Source organism: Lathyrus oleraceus, chromosome 5, assembly GCF_024323335.1.
Source record: "Lathyrus oleraceus cultivar Zhongwan6 chromosome 5, CAAS_Psat_ZW6_1.0, whole genome shotgun sequence".
NCBI classification, from domain to species: Eukaryota; Viridiplantae; Streptophyta; class Magnoliopsida; order Fabales; family Fabaceae; genus Lathyrus; species Lathyrus oleraceus.
In genome coordinates this window covers 109,680,506-109,688,044 of record NC_066583.1, presented here as the reverse complement: position 1 = coordinate 109,688,044, position 7,539 = coordinate 109,680,506, and positions in this window count along the sequence as shown.

Below are 7,539 nucleotides of genomic sequence, written 5' to 3'. Positions count from 1 at the left end.
GGACATTGTTCCATGGTTGAAATGGATTTTTTATGGATGGATCATGGTTGAAAATGAATTTAATTGAAGGTGAATGGATTGTTGAATGATGGGATGATCAATTCAGACAAGGAATAGATTAAAAGGGATGCACAAGTTAGGGTTTCTTAGACACAAGTTTCATCAAGAGTCATAGCCAAACAAATTAGGGTTTGGGGTGCAAGAGGCATCTTGAAATTATTCAAGAGGTTATGGTATGAACAAAGTTTGGATATTAGAGGTCCTCAAAGGCATGGAAATGTACAAAGTGAAAGAGAACTTGTACAACTCACTGAGGATCAAGAACTAGGGTTGAGGTCCTTGGGTGACTATAGGAATCTTCACATGTCTTCAATGAGGGCTCACCATCCAATTAGGGTTTTGGCGGTGAGGGGGTTGACTTGAGTGATCCTCCAAGGTTCAAGGATGCTTGAGGATAAGGACTAGGGTTAAGGTGGCTTGGGCACACCTCAACATGATCAAAGAATCTTAATGCTTCTTAGATGAACCCCATGCCTTGAGTTTGTGGACCATTATGGGTGTAGATGAACCTCAGATGATGTATGAGGGATGTATGCTCATGACTACAGTTATTAAGGTTGTATGGGGATAAGGTAAATTGAGGGTATGACAGTGTGGTTTAGGAGTTAACATTAATCTGGTGTCATTGTCCATCATGAGAATTGAAATTATGGGGAACCCAAGCAAACTCATATGACTCTTGCACTATCTGATTGATCTATTACTTGCCCGTATGAATTTCTAGAAGATGTACTTGTGAGAGTAAAAAAATTGTGTTTCTAGTAGATTGTTTTATTCTTGATATGCTATAAGACTCTGAAACACCATTACTTCTAGGAATGTCGTTCTTAGACACAAGTATAACTCTAATTGATATAGAGTTAGGAGAGTTAATTTTGAGATTCAACAAAGAAAAAGTCATGTTTAATGTGTTCGAAGCAATGAAACATCATAAAGAGAATACCCAGTAGTACAAAGTTGATGTGATGGAAGATATAGGTAAATGAATGTCAAAAAAAGATCAAAAATCCAATATCCTTAAGCAAAAAGATCCCCATCCAAATTCAAAGCATGTTCTCTTAAATAACAAATTAGACCACTTGATTGAACTTGTAGTCCTTCACCTAGTTTGAAAAAAGAGAGACCTAAAATAGTGTTTAGAAAGAATAGGGGAACACATGGCTGGAATAAATGTGATCTAAAGGAGAGAAACTTGACTAACTGCGTGCACAACATCAAGTTTGATTTCAAACCAATTAGACACACTGATACAAGTCTGAAGGAAGAACATGATTAGAGAAGCAAATAGTCAAGCTAAGGAACTTAAAGAAGCGTTGTGTGGGAGGCAACCCACTGATTGGTGTCATTTATCTTTATTTCATTTTTCCATTTTTTTCTTTCCCTTTTGAATTCTAGTTTAATCAGTAGTATTAGCTAATCTCATGAATGCCTGTCCTCTTTTGTAATACTTCTCTATGATTTACTTAATGAATGAGTTTGTGGCTGTTGTTTATTTCAGTTAATGCTTTGCTATCTTACCAATGACAATATGAAAAGAAACAATAAAATAAGTCACCATAAAAGAGTGAACAAAAAGAGTTGATCATCATAGAAGTTCCTGATGCAGATTGACATTTGATGAAGGAAAATGATAACCAACTGAATTCTACTCAATCTTTAGATGCCTTAACTAGTAAGGTTTGAGTAAAAAAATCCATTGTTTACTTTTCCCTCTTATGAGAGTATTTGTGTATTTGTTATTTTATAGAATTTTGTCTATTTATATTTAGTCTATTGGTTTGATAAGTTACACATTGACGCATTTGTTTGGGAAAATCTGGACCTTTTAAAGCCAACTTGTATGAAATGTTCATATCTGTTGTTTAACCACTTTGAGCCTGAGCCCTTTCTTTCAGTGACATAACCTATTATATAGCCATCTGACTTGAAAGATTAAATCTTTTCACGTTCTTTGGAGTTAGGTTGAAAGTTTAGTTTCCCTATCTAGTGCAAAAGAATAAGTTTGGGGTTGCTCTTGGAAGTTAGCAACTTTTTAGTTTGGGGTTGGGGTAATAAATAAAAATCGGTCAAAATAAATAAAAAGAAAAATAGAAATAAAGAAAATAAGAAGTTTAAATGAATTCTTCACAAAAAAATGTGAAAAATGTATGAAAAGGGCCAAAAAATTGCATTCTCTAGTACTGATTGACTAGGTAAAGATTGTGATGAAATGAGCATGGTAATATAAGGAAAATTAGGTACCTAATTCCAACGGTTTAAGCCTATTATCCCAAAATATCCTACCATGTAATAAGCCTCGTTACAACCTTGAAAAGACCTCTAAAGCGTGTGTTTAAATATGACTTTGATTGAATTTGTTAGAAATTTTGCAAACTTGTGGTAAAATGCTTTTGTACATTAATTGTGTGATTACCCTGTCAATTCGAGTGAACAAAGGTGAGATGAGAGATAGGTTGAGTACTTGTGATGTTGGAAAAACGTTCTAGATTTTTCTAGATTGAAGCAGGGAACAAACATGTTAATCAGAAAAACAAATATAATGGTGATGTTCCTTGGTAAGGGCAAGCTTTTTATTTCTTGTGAAATATTAAATTTACAGGAAAGTTACTTGAGGACAAGCAATAAAATAAGTTTGGCGTTGTGATGACACATTTTCATTGCATAATATTTACGAGTATTTTTAATAGAATTGATGAAAAGAATAGGCAAAGGAAGAGAAATTGGGGAATTAGAAAAAAACAAACAAGAAAAAGCAAGCAAAATAGCATGATTTTCCTCTAGAATTCTTGCAATTGCGATGCTCATAGTGACCGCAAGGAAACTATTGTGTTCACGATATTGGTTATCACAATTTTGACATATTTTGGTAGCTTTAAAAGAAAAGGTGAGTGAATTTTGCAAAGGTTCCAATTTTGATGGCAAAGAGTTCTACAACAAGGATTTTTAGGGTTTTGGAGCCGTTGGAGACATATTTCTTCTTCTAAACTCGTTGTAATGACTTATATCATTATGACTAGCTAGGTTTCTCTTGATTAAGTTTTAAAAGATGAACTTAATTTTAATTTATTGGATAATATGATTGTTTGATGTTATCTGAATGTTTTGATTATATAATTTATATTCAATTGATTTTATGTTTACTACACTTTGAGTGTTTATGAGCATGCAAAGTGAATTTAGATGAGTATGGATTATTGACAGTAAGTCTACTGATTGAAATAAAGCATATGTTTGACTTAGTAATTAACAAGGAATATGTAATTATAAGTTATGGTTAGAGAAATTAACGCACTTAGATCACCTAGTTTTACTTCGAATTCGCCTAAGGAATCAGGGAGTTGTAGTCTTAATTAGTGAGTTGTACACCAAAGAATTGGGTCTAATGGTTTTGTTAATTATTTGTAAATTTATAAAGTCAATTTGATTCAAATGATACACAATCATCAACAAGGGAAAAATTAAGGGATTCGAATGAAATCTAATCGCTTTCTCGTTATCATATTTTACCAACTTTATTCGTGCAACTTATTTTGGCAAACCATATTTACTTTCAAATGCTCAATTACAACCTATAAAAATTTTCAATCCATTTGGAGAAGATCTTTATTTTATTACTTTGACTATATTATTACACTTGCTAAGAAAGTCATCAAAGATTCTTTAGATACTATTTATCATCTTCAACCTTATACTAAGAAACCATTGTCGTGGTTTCTAACTCTAATGATTGAGTGTGAGAGGTAGATTGAGGTACATTAAAGAATCTAATGTTTTTTATGAAGTTTTTTTGTTTGTATTAGGATAAAGGATTGTTTCTTGTTCACATTGTTGATTGATGCTTATTAAGCAAGAGAATAATTTTCTTCATACTCCAAGGAAGACTTTGGTGGATTTGAGAAAAGGTTGTCGCATAACAAAGTTGGGAGTTTTCCTCATTCGGTGATAGAATAATCACCCAGACAAGTCTTTGTCAGATACGAGTAAATGAGGCTACAAAATTGAAGCTTGGATCATGTCATTAGGCTTATCAAGTTTGTTTGATCTAGATCATTGAAGATCTTGAATGTTGCAATTGAGTAATCTACATCAACTGGACAAATTATTATTTTAGATCTTTGTTGGCTAAAGCATTGAGTTGTTAGTATTTCGTTTGATAATAATTCGTTGTACCAAAATACTTCTGCCTTTAACTTTAAAAATAGTGGAAGAATTACCATTTACAATGGTGAAATTCATCGAAGAGTGGAGTAAGCATAACAAGGACAAATTGTCGAATCACTATATATGTGATATACAATTTTTCTCTTTTTACCTCTTTAATTTTATGCATTATATCATGTGTGTTAGGAATTATTCATCATTAAAATATCATTTGGAATTAGATATTGCTTATAGTATTTATCATTTAAGTGTAGGTCTATGATGCATTTAATTTGATGAATATTCATCTATTGAATTAGGATTGTGTTGACTCTAAGTCTCTGGATTTAAATTGCTTCTCAAAGCAACTTCAAGCTCCCTAAAGTTGATGGTATTCATTGAATTCTTAATTATATGACAATAAGGAAACATATGGTATTGAATCCATTCAACATGTTTTGCTTCCGCTCATTCTTTTTTGCTTATGCACTTTAACTCTGATTTTGTAAAAAGTAATTGTTTTTAAATTAGTGGTTTTAAGGGGAGTAGTCTATTCAACCCCCATTCTAGACCTCCTCTTATTCACATTCTCTCCCAACACGCGTGACTCATGGAAAATGGATGATACCCTATTCTAGAGTGCTTGTAATCTAAATCTAAGAGCTATTAGACAGATCTCCACATTCAGCGCCTAAAGATTAACAAGTCATGATAATCGATGTACTATATAAGAGTGAATCAGGTCATTTCCCAGGAACAATTTGAATTCAAACTTCATTCACTCATCTTACTCTCATTTTGACTTGGGCGTTGGAGTGATAATCTTACACGTCCTCCCCTCATTCACTGCATGGGAAGCTCAAGTTCACCATGGAAATCCACAACATTCTATCACTGATCAATTTGGGTTCCCTTGATGAACAGTGGCACCGTCTATAAGAATCGATATTTGATTCCCATGTTTTCACGATTTGAACATTGGTCTCTCGATTCACTAAACTAAAGCTTAATCAACCTATAAATTCATATTTCTTAAATTTGGACCTTAGATATCTACTTTTCAATCCTCTCGGATCGAAGATCAACACCGCTCCTCAGATCTCCACTAGATCCACCAACAATGGTAGGTTCTAGAGCCACTCGTTTTGCCGTAAAAAGCGAGACAACTTCAGCCGCTCGAGCTGCAATAGATCCACCACTTCCTCTAAAAAACAGTGGTGATCAAGTAATCGGGAACACTCTATGTGCACCACAACACCAAAATCTCATTCAGCCTCCCTCATTCATATATTATGTTCCATAATTTAACCAAAGTGAAAAGTTATTTATGCCTTCAACACTATCAGTGGTACCAAGAACAAAAATGCTACTTGGATTCTAGTTGTTGCAAGCGAACCTCGACAGTAGAATTCACAGACAACGAAGGAGAGGTTGCTTCGCCTAGAAGAAATCCTTCATAATGCAAATCCTAAGGGAAACACAGTGTGAGAAACCATTTTCGAAAAGAGCCATACTATTATCCCTGATCCATCTACATCTCGTCGAGGTGCAACTCTAAGATCTCCAAGTCATCAAAGAAGCCATAGACACCAAACTCCTCCTCCCATTCTTGAAGGAGGCCGAGTCGACGTGGCACACATGTTCTCCCTGAGGAATATGTGGAAAAACCTATAGTTAGAAACTAGAGGAAAAATTCTCTTTCAGCTTGTATCCTCGACCACCGAATGCTAAAATCACTAGAGAAACCTCCAAAGATGAATAATTATGACAAAAAAAGGGGATCTAGATGAGCATGTACGGCATGTTAATGATCGTCTGAGCTACTATCATGCGGATGATGAGGCAAAGTGAAAGCTCTTTGTACTAAATTTGACCAAATCAACTATGATTTGGTTCAAATCTATGCCTAACGGTGTTGAAACAAAATTGGTCGATACCATATCCCTTAGGCTTTGATGATAACAAAAGTATTTAAAGAACAATTGGATACTCTAACATTTGTTCAAGTCTACAGGATTATATCATTAAGAACATATGAAGAAATGCTTGAGGAATCTGAATCTAATGATCAGACTCTGGATCTGAAGATCACTTATAAAGACTCTGCCTCTGATGGAGATTCAGACTCTAGAGAAGTCAACTATGAAGAAGGAATAAGAACATATTTGATTGGCATGTCATAAAATTCTGCATAATGTTGATAATTATAAACATTCATGTACTAGTGTGATCCGAAAAGGTGTTGGTGTTAATATGTGTGGTGATGGAATATGTGGTGGCTGCATTGTTTTGTTTGTCAACAAAGTCCCATATTATTTTGTTTGAAAATGAAATAAGTGTTTATAAAGCTTAGTCACACATGGTTTTAAGGCCTAATATATTTGCTTTAAAATTTTTAATTAATTAATTTCAAAAAATTGAATTAAACTTATTAATATATTATCTAAAAATATAAATAATATAGTCATCATTGACGCATCACTAAAAATATTGATCATAATCATTCCTGCCATATATGCAAAATTAGAGAGAGACCAAAAAAATCCCAAGTAAAATAAAATTGAGGATCAAAAAACTGAAATTTTTTAAAAGGGATTAAAAGATTAAAAATATATAATTAAGGAGATCAAAAATGCATTTAAATCTTGAATTTTTTTTATCAAAGTCATCAATAACATCTCATTAAAAATAAATAATTTATTCTAATTATCACAACCACCTATATAAAATTGGGAATTAAAAAAATCTATAAAAAAATAAAGTTGAGGATAAAATATTTTTTTAAAAGATAAATTAAAAGGCTAAAAATATATAATTAGGGGGATAAAAAATGCATTTAAATCAAATTATAAATATATGTGAAATTATTTATTTGAATAAAAAAAAATTTAGATAAAAAATTAAACATAAAACCACCTCATTTTCAGTGGAGAAGAGAAAGAGAAAATTAAGATCGAAGAAAGAAGGGAGCCGACTTTTTGCTAAGTTAAAACACTATTTTAGAACTCAATTATTGATTTATTCACCATCCATTATATTTGCATTTTAAGATTGGCAATAAATTCACTCATATAAATGTTATGAATTGGACAATCAAACCGACTACACCCTCTCTAACATTGAATTAAACATCAATCTCAGATTTTAACGTCTTCAAGACACCACGTTTAAACATTTTAATTTTTTATATGATATAAATAGGTATAATTAATTATTAAGTATTTTAATTTAATTTAGTATTTTACTTTAATTTTATAATTAAAAAATGTTTTTATTATCTTATTTAGTCGTTTCAGTCAATTTTTAATTAAAAAAATTAATTTTTGATAATATGACGTG